An 18472-nucleotide genomic window follows, 5' to 3' on the forward strand; every position below is an offset into this window, starting at 1 on the left:
GAATATGATATTCCTAATTCTGCAGAGTCATAATGCAACAGGGTGGGATGATACCTTGAAGGTCTCCACCACATGGAGGAGAAGGGCTAGCGGGAAGTTTCGGGATACTGGGAGTTGTGTCATAATTTAAAATGTAAGTAAATAAATAAGGAACTATAATCTGTCCAAAAAATGATTAATTGATTTGCAAGACAATGGATACAATCAGTTATAATATTTTGTTAAAATTTTGATATATTGAAGATAAGTGATGTATGTTCTCTAATACAAAGAAATATTATTCATTATATATTCAAAATAAAATGTTATACCAGTTAACTGTTTTAACATATATTATTAAAATTTATTGTATTTCTGTTTATAATATTTTCATTTACATTTTATAATAAAGATATGCCCTTGTATGGCTTGGTCAATTTGCAAGTAGTGGGTTCTCAATATTATTCAATGTGTACATTACTCTTTGAAGCATACATTCTAAATAGTGTGAAAATATAATTTAACTGTACATTTGAATTACTGAATAATATTTTGCTTAAATTGTACATAGCAATGTGAATAAATATTGAATTAACATTTATTTAAGAGAAGTGGACACTTGGGGCTGAAAGAGTAAGACAGAGCTCAGAAAACCCCTTTCTGTAAAAGTGACAGTAATCAATGATGACAAAATCTCTTTCTTACTAAACACAGAGTACAGACTTAGAAGGAAACCACAAGAACAAAGACAAATTAGTCTGAGAAACACTGCAGTGACTTTAATTAAATTAACACACAGAATAAGGAGGAGGCATGTGAGAAGACTTCCAGTCATTTAACTCTCCTCTAATGACCTCAACATTTGTGAAGGTTTCAGCAGGCACTAACAGAGGGGTAAGAAGGAGCGCATTGCCAATGGTCAGCTGTACAGAGTTCCCACACAATAGCACAACAGTTACAGGAGCAAAATGACTTGAAGAAAAATGTAAGTCTCTGCATTTCTGTGCACCAACTTGGTTTACAGGTTATGAACAACCGTGTAACGAGGAAAAGAATTGTGCTCCTTAAACCCATTTAATCTCAGTGTAGAATCATGGTCCTTCTAATGAGTGGCTAACGTGGACATACATATACCTTCAAATTAACTGAAAATGGGTTTGCCGCCTGGTATTATGTTTGTGAGAAATGACTTGCTATTTCTATGTATTCAAACCAAGTTTAATATGAAAAAGAGAAATAAAGTTGTACAGCTAGTGTACAGGAGTTAATATAACGTCATAAAAATACATACACATCTAAAAGAGAACAATAGCTCTGGGTACCATGGTCTTTTGGAAGAAAAAGATGACTACGAGATCGGGAAGAGAATGTGCCATGAAAAAATACGCACTCGTCTTGTCAGGGATGATTGTCAAGGCTTTATTAATTTATAACAAAGAAGAAAGGAGGGATTGACATTGTCTGAGGAGAATACAGAACATTTTTCATGAGAATTCAGGACATCAGAGGGCAGAGCAAGGAGGGAGGCAGGGGGAGACAACAACAAACATTGCGGATGTTTGTGCTTCTCCAGCACCATTTGACTGAAATTTTCCACACCCAGGTCAACAGCAGTCTCCAGACTGCTGGCTACTGCCACAGCAGCCACTGCTGCCACCACTGCTGCCACAGCAGCCACTGCTGCTGCCACAGCAGCCACTGTTCCCACCACTGCTGCAACATCCAGAGCTGTGGCGATGGCGACGGAGAGATCTGTGGGGTCTGTGGTGGCTCAGGCAGCAGCCTCCTCCTCCAGAGCTGCAGCAGCCACCAGAGCTGGAGCCACAGCAGCCACCAGAGCTGCAGCAGCCCCCAGAACCCAGGCTACAGCAGGAAGACACAGGCGGGCACTTGGGAGGACACTTTGGGGGGCATTTTGGAGGGCACTTTGGGGTTTGACACTTAGGAGGGCACTTGGCAGGGGGCTGGCACTGCTGCTGGCTCTGCTGGCAGGACATCTCAGATATGAGTATTCAGGACCTGTGGGAGAGTCATATATATACTATATGATATATATATCAGACACAAGACAATGTTGTAACTTGTGCAATGCTGGTCCAACAGAAGCATTAGTGATCACCATAGAAACACCATCTACAGTCACTCCATTTATAATATGATCAGATTGTCAAGTCCTGTTCATCTTGTCTTTAAACATCAGGAACCATGCACATGAGATATACTATGTGAAATCCAGCAGCACTAAATAAATATCTGGTGAAGATTAGAGAATTTTGCTGCTCTTAATCTTCATACATGCAAGTGTATATACTATTTCTGAGATAATTAGCTGTTGGGGAGAGTACACTCATACCCTGAAGAATAATATTGTTTATGGTCAGTATCTTAAAGAGCCTTCTAGCACACTTAGGGAGCAAGCTCCGCCCATGACAGAAAAATATGTTAACCCTGTTCAGACCATCAAAGAATACTAGCTTATGTTGTAAGATGAGAGGTCAGATGTACCCCAATTACCATCTGCTCTGAATAAGGGTAGAAAGGTTATTATAATTCTAGCGCTGTCCTACTGATCAGAGAAATATGTGGACAAATCCTAGAAACAACAATTTTTTCCCAAGACAAACTGAGACCCTGACTTTCCTTGCTCTAGCGTTTCAGTGCCAAGGAATGTAACCATTTTTATCTAAACATCAATTATCCTGGCTAACCTGTCTACATGCACAGTTATCTGTGCTGAATGTCCCATCCTAAGCAGCCCTATAAGCTGAAGGTACTTAGTGCTCCCCAGAGCTAAATAACACAAAGCTTTCAGTGTCTCTGAGTATCATGGCTGTACCTAGTGTCTTTCAAAGCCACCATGGTCTCATCCCACAGACTTAACCATGTGTTGTGAAATATCAATGTGGTCAAAAGTAGGAAGCATCCTTCCCAGTGCCTGTCCACCTCTAATCTGGCTCCCCTCTGAAGTCTCTGTCCTTAATTCCAGTGGAAACTTACCTAGATGAGTGGTAGCAAAAGATCTGTGGTTATCTCAGCCAGTGAATGGATGTAAGAGTCCAGTCCACAGGTCCTTTTATTCTGACCCTGGACTATGTCCCAACCTGTGAGACAGAGCCTGGAAATGAGATGCACTGCCTCCTGACACCCACATGGTTTTATGACAGATCATGAGAACATATAACTCATCAGCCTTCCTCTTTGCAGGCAAGGCAAGCTGCATCTTTCTTAGAGCATGACTTAGACATGAGATGAGGAAATGTATTCATAGATCCTTAAACTCAGCATTTCTACAGAGTGTCTGCATTAGGCACCACTGATTTCCTTATCATTCTCCAAATCTGATGCTTCTTACTGTAATATGTGCCAATGGTAGGCAATGCTAAGCTAATAAAACCTTTAAAAAAATTGCATGTTGCTTCCTTTCTGGTACATTGACACCTGTGCCTATTTGGGTGAACTGTAGACACCTAGAGCAGTAAAACCCAGCACGGTAGATCTAGCTCAGCACCGAGATGTTGCAGTGTCCTTCTGAAAGTAGTTTTAGCCACTGATATTTCCCACTTAAACTACTGCCATGGAATACTAAGGATACTATTTATGGGAATATATGAATGTCAATGAAATTTCAAGGCATGGATAAAAATGTATCAAAGAAACAGCACATCCACTAATATATTTTCCAACAATCATCTGCAAAAGCTAATAAACGTGGTGGGTAATATGCAGTTTAAACACATCAATTGAGAGATAGCACATGAGTGGAGGATGCACACTGCTCTTGAAGAGGACCTGAGATTGATTCCTAGCACCCAAGTGGGGCAGCTCAGGACCAATTTTAACTCTAGATTCAGAACATGTAACACCCTCCTTTTCACACTCAAAAAACCTGTACACACAAACAAACAGGTATATACACTGATCAAATAAAACACACACACACTACCACACACACAGTGTCAAACACATACACATAGAAAACAAAGTTCAAATATATTTAAACATATTAAATATAAAATATAAAAGTATTTGACTTGGATACAATAATTAAAAGCAGCTGACTAAGACATATACAAACAACTACAGCCTAACAGGAGATGGAGCCTGTGGCCTCTTATGAAAGAATAGGAAAAAGGGTTGTGGGTTTCCAATTGGATAGAAACTCGACAGGAGGACTAACAGAATCAACTATCCTGGACACTGTGGCTTTCAGACACTGAAACACCAATCAAAGGACATACATGCGCTGGATCTAGACCTTCATGCACCTATGTAGTAGATGTGCAGCTTGGTCTCCAAGTGGGTACCAGAGACTTGGAGTAGGTTCTAACCCAAAAGCAGTTGCCAATATGCAAGATATATGCTGGGCTGTCACGTGTGGCCTCAGTGGGAGAAGAGCACCTAGGCATACAGAGACTTGAAGAACCATTCATTGTGTATAACCAGAGAACCTCCACATGTTTTATAGAATAAGAGAAGAGGACTACAGTAGTATTGAGGGTGAATGGGGATGAGGTGACTGGGAGGAGAGCAATTATCAGGATCCAGAGTAACTATGGAAGAAAGTTAAATTAAATACAAAATAAAAAGCTGAAAACATTCGATATATAATATATATGAAGTGGATCAAAGGAAACCCAAATTTTTCCAAAATAATATGCATTAATAATAATAAAGTTTTGGATGTTACCAAAGAGAATGTTTCCTTATTTTTGTCTAATTTTTTCATTTCATTTGTCATAGAAATATTTTTATATTAGACTTTAATGAATTTGCATCTAATCCTACTTTACACATATACTACTTTGTTTTAATATTTCAACATTGATGGATCTATAGGAGCCATGAGATATCTCTCATGAAAATTGAATATGATTACTAGTGATGTTAGCTGTCACATTACTAAGAAGAAAGCCAGGAAAAGGGTTAATATGGTGTTGAGAGAATGATGTTAATCACATATAAAAATACAGTCAGTCTACTCCTGCATATGAGACAAAACAGTTAATGGGCCATAAGAGTTCCCAAGAACAACTACAACAAACTCATTAGCAAAGACTTGTTCAGCACTGTATATCACTTAAGAGAAATAAAGACCTTTGTGACATCAGTGGTTTTTGCCACCTCATCTGAAACATTGTCCCTCCTGCTCTCAAATTTGCTCTTGGGTGAATGATATGATTTTGGTCTCTTTGTTTATGATTTTCCCCAAAATGTATATTACAACCTTAGGTGACTTAATAATGCAGCTTGATTCCAGCTTTCTTTCTTTTAATCTTTGATGTGTAATATAATTGTGATGAATTCCCTACACATTTATTGGGTTTATTTTTTTCTTATAATTCCTAATTGAAGACATTCATCCTATACATATTTGTGTGATGTGCATTACAATCCTCACTGATGTCTAAGCTTAGGAACAGATATTCCTAAATCTTGGATCACCCTAATGGAACATATCCTTTGAGACAGAGTGACGTATCTGTGACCACATGATCTTGAAGAGTCAGTCACTATTTCATCTGGGTTGAGTGTATTCTCCTGCTCAGGTTGTTAACAGTAGCTTTAATTACTGGGAGAGGTCAGGAACTGATCCCTGATTTATCCAGTGGCAGTTATGCCAACTCACTTGGGATTTTTAGAATGATGTACTGAAATGGCAGCTACTATACATATCTGTCTCTGGGCAAGACAACACCCAGGTCCTCAGCTGACTTGCCTGACCATAGGAATGTATGAGTAGGATACTTCCTAGAAGAAGACTAGAATCTAACCTTGAGTGTGACCTATGTAGACTTATCCCTATAGCCAATGTGAACATCATGGCTAGTAAAATGGACAGACTGGAGGTGTCAGTTATTAGGTGATTCCTGTGACCCATAACAAGGAGAATCAAGGCTATGGAGCTCAACGTTGCAGTCGTGGAATAGTTTGTTGTTATCCAACTGCTCTCTAATTTCAATTAGGATCTACTCAATGGGAGGAAAATCATGCCAGGTACTAAAACCTAGACAACTATCCAGGGCCTGTGAGTTCATAAATCTTTGAGGAAATATTACCACAATCACATTACTTCAGTAGTGTAATCCCCAACTGCACTCTAAATTTTTATCTGTCCCTATACCCCACAGAAAAGTGCAGTTTTCAATCCCCATTAAGGAAAACTCTCTTCAAAAGAATAGTCCTTAAGGAAAACAACAGCAATTTGAACTGCAGATGGAGAGGACCAAACCCAACAGGTAGGTCTGTATAACAACGTCAGCAACTGAGGCTCAACTGTCAGTACGGAAGAGCCAGTGAAAATTTTTTATTGGCTGCCTAAAAATGAGATGAACAAGAACAATTACAATAAACATTCCAAAGTATACAGAGGAAAGCCCTTGAGCCTCTGCCATACGGAAAGGACTACAAGTATCAAAGGAATCCTGAGAGCAGAAAAAATATCTCTCCCTTGGGAAGAGCATATCAATAAATTATCCAACACCAAATTGTTACCTATAAAAATGTACATACAAATAATTTTATACTGACTGAGAAAGTTAAATTTAGGAATGTATTTGAATTGTCTTGAACAACATTTGCAAGAAAAAAAAGTGAGTGATCAAGAATTTGAAAAGGTTCAAGGAGGGATGGAAATGTGGTAGAGGCTACAGCAATAAAAGGAAATAGGAAGACAATATAGATGAAATGTAATCTCGAAGTTTAGGAAAACTGCTATATTATATGCAATTTAAAAATTACCATGAAGCTATGTGAGGACACAGTAAAATACAACTGAAAAACAATTTTCATAATGAGCTTATTTCTTAAACTAACATATAAAGCACACATTTCTTAGTGGATATTATTCCTCCAAGGAAGAGGTTGGTTACTCTCACAATATCTATGCCAGTATTGCACCATCGAGTCCATTACACCATCCCTGTCATTAGTGTCGGTCTCTGGCTACACAGCCAGTTAATAATTTTGAAGAGTTTTTTTTTTGTACCTCACAGAAACTAGCATAGCATGTTTTTAGACTATTGAAGGTATCCAGCAGGTTGTTTCTTCCCCCATCAGTACCAATGTGTTTTCCTATGAACTGTAACAAAAATAACTGGTGCTTTCATCTAAAGGGTCTTAAATATGAACCCCTGGGCACAGCCCAAAACAATTGCAGTATTTTATAGTCTTTTCATTATCTCTGGAACAGATTGACCAACAATATGCATATTTTAGCTGAGTTGTGAACCTATCCTATGCTATTTGAATTTCAGAGAATCATTTTACCCTGGTGGTAGTAATACACACATATACATATTTCCACATAGCATTCATTATTAAACATCTATTGTGTTAGACTTTTGTCTACCCTCTCCTCACTGTCCTCTCCTCCCACCTCTGTCCTTGTGAATTTAGAATATGATATAGCAGGGGCTTTTGAAGAAGATAGTGGCAGGAGTAAAGTGTGAATATTCTCACACTTAAGGAAATCCATGGGCCAAAATATAATCAAGAAATAACAATTATATTAAATTATCAAAAAGGAAGCACATTTAAGCAATAGTACCATCATGGTTGGTGTGATTGCATGGATGCAGAGATTCTGAGACAACTACAAAACAGTAAATACTTTAAAGCATAGGAATAGACTTAGACACAGAGTTGTGATACTAATCTCCCTTGAGATAAAAAGGGCTACAGAAAAACCAGACCTCACTCCTAGCCAACGTCATGAAGATTCTAGAAAAAGCAAGGATATCTCAAACATTAAGTTAACGGGGTGAGAATAAAATTATTTCATTAAAACTTGAGAATATGACAAGGGTGTACACTTTCTCTTATCTTATATTTGTAGCTAGAAGCCTGAGAGGAGGGGAGGAGGAAGAGAATCAGGTAAAAAAAATCGGAAAAAAAATGACCACTGTTGAAATGCCCTAAAATGACCCTACATAAATATCATATACAATGTTTTACAAGTTTGATAGTTTAAGTTCAGTAGCACTGCTTAAACTGAAAACTGAATATGCTGTTAAAGAACTCAGGAAACATTCTTATTCTAATGTAAAAATTCAAAAACTAAGAATGCTGTAAAGTAAAACCAAGGAAGCAAAAGAGTTCCACACTAATACTTTATGACACTGAAGAAAGGTGTCAAAGACATAACAGAAGATGGGAAAGCTTCCAACTTACATACTAACAAAGTTATTATTATAAAAATAATTATATTATAGAAAGCAATGGTCAAATATAATTAAATCTTTACCAAATACAGCACAATAGAAATTCCAACTGGAATTTAAGAAAGCAATCATAATACTTATATGGATTTGAAAAGATCGTTCACCAACAAAAATATCACAATGCAAACTATGAAAAGCACAATATAAAGAGTATCACAATAGTTACCTTCAAATTATATTACAGAATTAACTCGTTTTATTAAATAGCATAATTACCATAATATGCCAGAAAATAATGTGTACACCTGTAAAGCAGACTTCAGAACACAGAAATAAATCAACACAGGGACAGACAATCTTTCACAAAAGTGTCAGTAACATTAGCGTTGATTTTGTGTATAAGAGCTAAGACTGAAAACCACTCAAGACAATGGGGGAGAAAAGGCTTCACAGCATAAAATTGGCAAGGAATTTCTAAAACAAACAAATGAAAAAATAAATAGAACTTCATTTTTTAGGAAAAGGAATGATAATTATTATGGCTAGCTTCAAAGTGCCTTCTATGCAAATGGAAGAAGCAGGAATGGGGAAGCTATCAGAATGAAAGAAAACTGTGCATCAGTATATATTTGGAGGAGAATTAGTTCCAAGACTACACAAAGAAGTTAAAGATTACCATGAAATCACACAACTAATAAAAGGGAAAGTGAAAACCAGTACGCTAAAAGAAAAGTAACCAGTGATATATGGAGAATGTTTAGTGTTTTTAGCCATCAGGAACATGAAAAAGAAACAAGAAACTGATGCTCAGATTCCAGCTCACAGCAGTCATCATGACCACCATCAGGAGAGCCAATGGCAAGAAGTGCTGGTGAGGATGGTGGCAAAAGAGAACGTCAAAACACAAACAGAATTATCTTTGGATCCAGTTACACCAATTCCATGTATACACCAAAGACATCTGAGTCACCAGACCACAGTGACGCCTACAGCCTGATGTGTATCATTACATCATTCTTGACAGCTAACATGTAGAAACAACCTAGAGATCCCCACATGTGGGGAAAAAAGAAAATAGATAAAGAAAAGAAAAATATGTTGTGCTTGAAGAAGAAACGGTATTCTTTCACTTGCATGGTTAGTGTTAAGCCAAGATATTTTACATTATTTGTGGCTATTGTGATGTGGTTTCTCCCTAATTTCTTTCCCAACCCCATTATCATTTATATAAAGGAGAGCAATTGATTTATTTGAGTTAATGTTATATTCATGCACTTTGCTGAATTTGTTTTTGAGCAGTAGGTATTCTTTAGTAAAATTTTTGAAGTTGCTGTTGTATTCTATTACATTGTGCAAAAACAATTATATGATTACTTCTTCCTTTTAAATTTGAAGCACCTGATCTACTTTTCTTGTCTTATCGCTGTTCCTCAAACTTCTAGGACTATATTGAATAGACAGGGAAAGAGTGGGCACCCCGTCCTTATCCCAGATTTTAGTGGAATTGTTTCAGGTTCTCTTTATTTAACTTGATGTTGGTATTGTCTTGGTGCATATTGCTTTTATTATGCTTAGGTATGTGCCTTGACTCCCTAATCTCTCCAAAACCTATAACATGAAGGGGTATTGGATTTTCTCAAAGGTTTTTCAGTATCTAATGACATGATCATGTGATTTTTTTCTTTCAGTTGATTTATATAATGGGTTATAAAAGAAACTCATGTTCCCGAAGAAGAAAATTGAAGAAGGTGTCAGAAGATGGGAAGATCGCCTATCCTTATGGATAGGTAAGATTAAGAGAGAAAATTTCAATCTTAGCCAAATCATTCCACATGTTCAACAGAATTACCATAAAAAATCCAAAACAGTTTTTTATAGACCTTTAAAGAGCAATTCTCAAATTCATATGGACATACAAAAAAACAAAAAAAAACTAAAAACAAAACAAAAAACAAAAAACAGAACATGGAGAAAAGAACCAATCCTGAACAGTAAGTTCATCTGGAGAAATCACTGTACCTTACCTCAAACTCTATTAGAGAGCAATAGTGTTTAAAAGAATAACAACAAAAATAATAATCTGCATGTTATTGGTACTGAAACATCCAGGATAATTAATAAAATTTAATCAAAGTCTGAGAAATAATTCTACAAATCTATGGACACTTGATTGTTTACAAAGAAGGAACAAAATGCATACATCGGAAAAAAGAAAGCATCTTAAGGAAATAGTGTTGCCTGCAGGAAAATGCAAGTAGATCTATATCACCCTGGACAAAACTCAAGTCCAACTGGATCAAGAAACTGAACGTAAAACCAGGTATACTAAGTTGAACAGAAAAGAAATTGGGATATAGGCTTGAAGGCATTGGTACAGGAGAAAACTTTATGAACAGAACAGGCACTAAAATGAAAACTAATAAATGTGACTCCACGAAACCGAATAGCTTCTGTAAGGCAAAAGACACTGTCATTAGGGCGAAGTGGTAGGTTACAGATTAGGAAAAGACCTCCAGCAACTCTACATCTGACAGAGAGCTAATATCAAAAATATATTAAGAACTCAAGAAGTTAGATACCAACAAACCGAGCAATAAAATTAAAAACTAGTTCTACAGGACTAAACGAGGGAATATTTAAAGAGGAATCTCAAAGAGCCAAGAAACATTTAAAGAAATGTTCAAAATCCTTAGTTATCAGGAAAATGCAAATCAAAATACCCTGAGATTCTCTCCTACAACAATCAGTAAGGCTAAGATCAAAAAGTCAAGTGACAGCACATCCTGGCTAGGTTGTGGAGAAAGGGGAACACCCCTCCATTTCTGGTGGGTTTGCAAACCTGAACAACTACTTAAGAAATCAATTTCGAATTTTCTCAGAAAACTAGAAATAGTTCCACCTGACAATGCAGCTATACCACTCTTAGCTATATACCCAAGAGATATTCCATCAAAGCACCAAGACATGTGCTCCATGATTTTCATAGCAGCCTTATTTATAATACTCAAAAGCTGTAAACAACACAGGTATCCCAAATCCATAGAATGAGAATAGAAAACGTGGTTCATTAACATATTGGAATCCTATTCGTTTATATTTAAAACAAGGACAGCATGAATTTTCCAGTCAAATAAGTAGAATTAGAAAATATGATTCTGAGTGCACGAGGGCATTGGCACGGAGCAGCTCAGGATCGCCAAGGCGGAGGTGCAGCAACTCCGAGTTCAGGAGGCTGTGGACGCCATGGTGAAAAGTGTAGAGAAAGAGAACATCCGGAAGATGCAGGGCCTTATGTTCCAGTGCAGTGCCAACTGCTATGAAGACAACCAGGCGTCTATGCAGCACTAATGCATAGAGCGCTGCCATGCACCTCTGGCTCAAGCCCGGGCCCTGGTCACCAGCGCTCTGGAAAGGTTCCAGGACTGCCTGGCCCGGTGCACCATACATTGCAATGACAAAGCCAAAAACGCAATGGATGCAGGAAATAAGGAGCCTCAGGTGAAGTGACAGCTAGACAGCTGTGTGGCCAAGTGTGTGGATGACCACATGAACCTCATCCCAGCAATGACCAAGAAGATCAAGGAGTCTCTGTCATAAAAAATGGCATTAAAATTGTTTGCCAGTGACCATTGGGGCTGAGGACAGGCTATTTACGGAAGAATGGAAGTTTAATATGTTAAGCAATGTTTACGAATGAGCAAAACTTAGGACACAGCAAGTTCCAGGCAAACTAAGCTCACTGCCAGAAACTGGTTCCTTTACATCTGGATCTTAGAAAATGAAGTGGAAAGAAGCTGCTGCTGAGATTTGGATCACAAATAGCTCAGAGGAGAAGTCTAGATCCTAAATATTTATGTGCAATGTTTGTTCTGTAGTAGAGATCAACCTTATTCCAAGGGCTGAGATTTCTACTACAAACATCCAGGCTGGTGGCTCTCCTAAAACCTGCTGGTAAAACCTGAGGAGAGGTGGGTCTCCTCAGAGAAGCTTGGCAAATCCTGTTCACCACAAGTAACACCACACCACCATGCATATGCTGTGAAACAAAACCCAGTAGGCTAGGGATTTAGAGAGGAAAGGGTCTCCTTTCCAAATCTACAGTTTGCTTGGTTTTGTCTTCTGTGCAAGGGCACACAGTGGATTTAAGATACAGGAGGGAGAGTGCTTTGAATAACTTCTAAAGGTTCCTAGTATTTTCTGGCCATCAAGATGGGAATGTCCATTTCTTCAAATTCTGTTATTCTAGAAGCCCCAGAAAAGCCAAACAGTGTCACAGTGTACATGGGAAACAGCTTTCTTCACTGACTTGTACACCAAAGTGACACATCCTCAGGAAAAGCAAGGGGGGCGGGGGTTGGTTGTCACTCACACGCCAGTCGCTGAGAATAAACAGGAGCTGTTGAGAAGTATTGGCCTTGGGTTCACAAAATAAAAGTGCAAACCCAGTATTAATCAGCTCTGAATTTACAGAGCCTTGTAGCCACAAGGAGACCTAAAAGTAAGCAACTTCAGCCAAGGAAAGCTATGGCCACTAAAGCAGGAGAAACACACACTTTCTTACCAAATGCCATTTTTTTTCTGGGGGTTTTGCAGTGCAGTGTTGCTGGGCCATCGTGGCACCTTATCTTTTGTATGAGTACTATGTTGAATTTATACTAATTAATTACTTGAAACATTAATACATCTGCTGTTTGCTGTGTCAAGCCAGCAACATATTTTCCAAGTGGATTGGTTTTTAAATAGTTTCATTGTTTCCAAAAAAAAGGAAGAAAAGAAAAAGAAAATATCGTTCTGAGAGAGGTAACACAGTCTCAGAAGGAAAAGCATGGTATATACTCACTGGGAACTGGATATTAGCCATAAAGTACAAGAAAACTGTGATGCACCCAAAGAGCTTAAAGAGGAAGAAAGGCCTAAGTGAGGATGCTTGAATCCAGCTTAAAGGGACTTTGCAGTTTATTTTTCTTGGCCAACACATTACAACCATTCTTGGATTTCAAGTAAAAAAAAAAAGAAGGCGGAAATATTAGTCATAGGAGGCAGAAAGAGGGAGAGATCTAGTTGTTAGAGGGGATGGGAAAGGAAGTCCTGGGAGAGGATCAGGTGTGGGAAGAGACAGGAGGGCCAGAGGGCCAGGAGAATGAATGGAAATATGTGTCTTCCTAGGCTGCAGGGGAGGGAATTAGGAGTCCTTGGGTGGGTTAGCCTCCTGGGACTCAGTATAGGTGACCTCAACCAAGATGCCTTACAGCGGGGACATGGAAACAGAAATAGACTGCCAGACCCCTCAGTAGGGGGATAATGACACAAACCCAACTACAGAACATTCTTCCAAAAATGTGTCCTGAATAAAAAGAAATGCTGGTGCAAAGACGGAGCCAACTGAAGGAATTGCCAGCCAATAACCAGTCCTGAATCCATTAGTAATACTCTGGTGCACTTGTATGCAGGAGCCTAGCATAGCTGTCCTCTGGGAGGCTTTACCTAGCAGCTGACTGAAACAGATGCAGATAATCACATCAAACACTGGAAATATGTTGGGGACACTTATACAAGACTTGGAGAGTTGGATTAAAGGGTCTGTGTTAGAAAGGAACCTCACCCAACGAGCTCTCAGAGTCTGAGCCACCAGTCCAAGAACATATACTGGCTGGACTGAGACCCCTAGCACGCATATGGCAGAGATGTAACTGACAATCAATGTGGGTCTCCCAGCAACTGAAACGGTCACTGCCCTTAACACTATACCCTGAAAAATACTTTTGACAGATGGCCTCTCTTGTCTGGCCTCAGTGGGAGATGATATTCCTAATACTGCAGTCATGATGCAACCGGGTGGGGTGGGGATACTTAGAAGTCTCGACCCTGTCAGAGGAGAAGGGCTAGGGGAAGTACAGGATCCTGAGAGATGTGTCATATTTTAAAACATAAGTAAATAAATAAGGAACCTAAATCTGTCCAAAAAATGATTAATTAATTTGCAAAACAATGGATACAATCAGTTATAATATTACATAAAAATTTTGATATACTGAAGTGAAGTAATGTGTGTCTCTAATACAAAGAAATATAAATTATTATACTTGTTAAAAAATAAAATGCACTACCACTTATTTGTTTTAACACATATTGTTAAATTTTATTGTATTTTGTGTTTATCATATATTCATTTACATTTTATACTAAAGCGATGCACTTTTAAGACTTCTTCAATTTGTAAGTGGTGGGTTCTCAATATTATTCAATGTGTACATTGCTCTTTGAAGCACACGCTCAAAATAGTCTGCAAATATAACTGTACATTTGAATTACTGAATTTTATTTTGCTTAAATTGTACATAGCAATGTGAATAAATATTACATTAACATTTATTTAAGAGAAGTGGACACTTGGGCTGAAAGAGTAAGACAGAGCTCAAAAAGACCCTTTCTGTAAAAGTGACAGTAACCAATGATGACAAAATCTCTTACTAAAAACAGAGAACAGACTTAGAAACCTGAAGGAAACCACAAGAACAAAGACAAATTAGTCTGAGAAATACTGCAGTGACTTGTATTAAATTAGCACACAGAAGTAGGGAGGATGCACATGAAAAGATTCCCAAACATTTCACTCTCCTCTAATGAGCTCAACATTTGTCAAGATTTCAGCAGCTACTAAGAGAAGGGAAAGAATGAGAGTAATGCCATTGCTCAGCTGTACAGAGTTCCCACACTATAACACAGCAGTTACAGCAGCAAAATAACTTGAAAATTGTAAGTCTCTACATTTCTGTGTAGCAGCTTGGTTTGCAGGATACCAATGAGAATGTAAGGAGGAAAGGAATTGATTGACCAATGAGCTGCTTGCTCACATTTAATCTCAGTGTAGAATCATGGTCCTTCTAATGAGTGGCTAACATGGACGTGTACCTTCAAATTACTTGAAATTGAGTTTGTCCTCTGGTTTTATATTTATGAGAAATGACTTGCTATTTCTACCTTCTCAAACCAAGTTTAATATTAACCATGGTCTGTTGTAAGAAAAAGATGACTCCGGAATCAGAAAGAGGATGACCCATGAAAAAATAAGCAATCGTCTTGTCAGGGATGATTATCAAGGCTTGTTTAATTTGCAACAAAGAGGAAAAGAGGGATTGCCATTTTCTGAGGAGAATACAGAACATTTCCCATGAGATTTCAGAACTTCAGAGGGCAGGGCAAGATGAGAAGCAGGAGGAGAGAGCCACAACCATTAGGGAGTCTTCTGAGCATGTGCTCCTCCAGCACCATTTGTCTAAAGTCTTCCACACCCAGGTCAGCAGCAGTCTCCAGACTGCTGGCTACTGCCACAGCACCCACTGCTGCCACCACTGCTGCCACAGCAGCCACTGCTGCCACAGCAGCCACTGCTGCCACCACTGCTGCAGCATCCAGAGCTGTGGCGATGGCGATGGAGAGATCTCCGGGGTCTGTGGTGGCTCAGGCAGCAGCCTCCTCCCCCAGAGCTGCAGCAGCCACCAGAGTTGGAGCCACAGCAGCCACCAGAGCTGCAGCAGGCCCCAGAACCCAGGCTACAGCAGGAAGACACAGGCGGGCACTTGGGAGGACACTTTGGGGGGCATTTTGGAGGGCACTTTGGAGTCTGGCACTTGGGAGGGCACTTGGCAGGGGGCTGACACTGCTGCTGGCTCTGCTGGCAGGACATCTCAGCTGTGGGATTTCAGGACCTGTGAGGCAGTCATAAATATATAAGACAAAAGACAATGTGGTAACCTGTCCAATACTGGCCCCAGAGAAGCATTAGTGATCATCATCGAAACACCATCAATAGTCACTCCATTTATAATATGATCAGATTGTCAAGTCCTGTTTATCTTGTTTTTAAACATCAGGAACCATGCACATGAGATACAGTTATTTGAAATCCAGCAGCACTAAATAAATATCTGGTGAAGATTAGAGAATTTTGCTGTTCTTAATCTTCATACATGCAAGTGTATATACTATTTCTGAGATAACTAGTTGTTGGGAAGAGTACAATCATAGCATGAAGGAGAGTATTGTTTATGGTCTTAAAAACCTTCTAGCACACTTAGGGAGCAAGCTCACCCCATGACAGAAAATATGTAAACCCTGTTCAGAGCACTTAGGAATATTATCTTATATTGTAAGATGAGAAGTCAGATGTGTGCCAATTACCAACTGCTCTGAATAAGGGTAGAAAGGTCATTATTATACTGGTACTATCGTGTTTATCAGAGAAATATGTGGACAAATCCTAGAAACAACACTTTTTACCCAAGCCAAACTGAGACCCTGTTGATTTTCCTTGCTCCAGCTCTTCAGTGCCAAGGAATCTAACCATTTCCATCTGAATATCAATTACCCCCCATAACCTGTCTAGATGCACAGTTATCTGTGTTGAATGTCCCATCCTAGCAGCCCTATAAGCTGAAGGTACTTAGTGCTCCCCAGAGCTAAATAACACAAAGCCTTTCAGTGTCTCTGAGTATCATGGCTGTACCTAGTGCCTTTCAAAGCCACCATGGTCTAATCCCACAGACTTAACGATGTGTTCTGATATACCAATGTGGCCAAAAGGAAGAAGGACCCTTCCCAGTGCCTCTCTAGCTCTAATCTGGCTCCCTCTGAAGTCTCTGTCCTTAATTCCAGTGGACACTTACCTAGATGAGTGGTAGCAAAAGATCTGTGGTTACCTCAGCCAGTGAGTGGATGTTAAGAGTCCAGTCCACAGGTCCTTTTATTCTGACCCTGGGCTATGTCCCAACCTGTGAGACAGAGCCTGGAAATGAGATTCCCTGCCTCCTGACACCCACATGGTTTTATGACAGATCATGAGAACATATAACTCATCAGCCTTCCTCTTTGCAGGCAAGGCAAGCTGCATCTTTCTTAGAGCATGACTTAGACATGAGATGAGGAAATGTATTCATAGATCCTTAAACTCAGCATTTCTACCGAGTGTCTGCATTAGGCACTGCTTATTTCCTTATCATTCTCCAAATCTGATGCTTCTTACTGTAATATGTGCCAATGGTAGGCAATGCTAAGCTAATAAAACCTTAAAGAAAATTGCATGTTGCTTCCTTTCTGGTACATTGACACCTGTGCCTATTTGGGTGAACTGTAGACATCTAGAGCAGTAAGACCCAACACAGTAGATCTAGCTCAGCACCAAGATGTTGCAGTGTCCTTCTGAAAGTAGTTTTAGCCACTGATATTTCCCACTTAAACTACTGCCACGGAATACTAAGGATACTATTTATGGGAATATATGAAAGTCAATGAAATTTCAAGGCATGGATAAAAATGTATCAAAGAAACAGCACGTCCTCTTATATATTTCCCAACAATCATCTGCAAAACCTAAAAAAAGTGGTGGGTTTAAACACATCAATTGAGAGATAACACACGAGTGGAGGATGCACACTGCTCTTGAAGAGGATCTGAGATTGATTCCTAGCACCTAAGTGGGGCAGATCGGGACCAGTTTTAACTCTAGATTCAGAACATGTAAAACCCTCCTTTTCATACTCAAACAAATCTGTACACACAAACAAACAGGTAAATACACTGATCAAATAAAACACACAAACACACACACACACACACACACAAACAGAGGACTACGGTAGGATTGTGGAGGGGTGAGGTGACTGGGAGGGGAGCAATTATCAGGACCTAGAGTAACTATGGAAGAAAGTTAAATTAAAAAGAAAATGAAAAGATGAAAACATTCACTACATAATATATATGAAGTGGACCAAAGGAAACCCAAATTTTTCCAAAATAATATACTCTAATAATAATAAAATGGTGATTGTTACCAAAGAGAATATGTTTCCTTATTTTCGTCTAATTGTTTCATTGCATTTTTCTTAAAAATATTTTATATTACATTTTCATGAATTTGCATCTAATCCTCCTTTATATATATGCTATTCTGGTTTTAATACATTAACATTGCTGGATCTAAAGAAGCCATCAGATATCTCTCCAGGAAATTGAATATGATTACTGGTAATGTCAGATGTAACATTACTAAGAGCAAATTTAGGAAAAGGTTGAATATGGTGTTGAGAGAATAATGTTAATCACCTATAGAAATACAGTCAGTTTACTCCTGCATATGAGACAAAACAGCTAATGGCCATATGAGCTCCCAAGAATGACTACAACAAATTCATTAGCAAAGACTTCTTCAGCACTGTATGTCACTTAAGAGAAATAAAGACCTTTATGATATCAATCGTTTTTGCCTCTTCATCTGAAACATTGTCCCTCCTGCTCTCGAATTTGTTCTTGGGTGAATGATATGATTTTGGTCTCTT

At 38.7% G+C, this 18472-nt stretch overlaps 2 long non-coding RNA genes and 1 pseudogene across 2 annotated transcripts; 1 reads left to right on the forward strand and 2 right to left on the reverse strand.

The window, feature by feature from the left end:
• Positions 1 to 1384: 1384 nt before the first annotated feature.
• On the reverse strand, positions 1385 to 3062 carry LOC102549828 (late cornified envelope protein 1E-like). The gene is made up of 2 exons (XR_015678148.1): positions 2977 to 3062; positions 1385 to 1998 (listed from the first exon to the last, which is right to left on the reverse strand). It is a non-coding gene; the product is annotated as a late cornified envelope protein 1E-like (long non-coding RNA).
• An 8283-nt stretch (positions 3063 to 11345) lies between these two features.
• On the forward strand, positions 11346 to 18209 carry Fam136a-ps2 (family with sequence similarity 136, member A, pseudogene 2; annotated as a pseudogene).
• On the reverse strand, positions 15229 to 16903 carry LOC102551936 (late cornified envelope protein 1C-like). Its single transcript, XR_015678153.1, has 2 exons — positions 16805 to 16903; positions 15229 to 15847 (listed from the first exon to the last, which is right to left on the reverse strand). It is a non-coding gene; the product is annotated as a late cornified envelope protein 1C-like (long non-coding RNA).
• Positions 18210 to 18472: the final 263 nt, after the last annotated feature.

This window comes from Rattus norvegicus, chromosome 2 (assembly GCF_021556685.1).
Source record: "Rattus norvegicus strain SHRSP/BbbUtx chromosome 2, alternate assembly SHRSP_T2T, whole genome shotgun sequence".
NCBI lineage: Eukaryota > Metazoa > Chordata > Mammalia > Rodentia > Muridae > Rattus > Rattus norvegicus.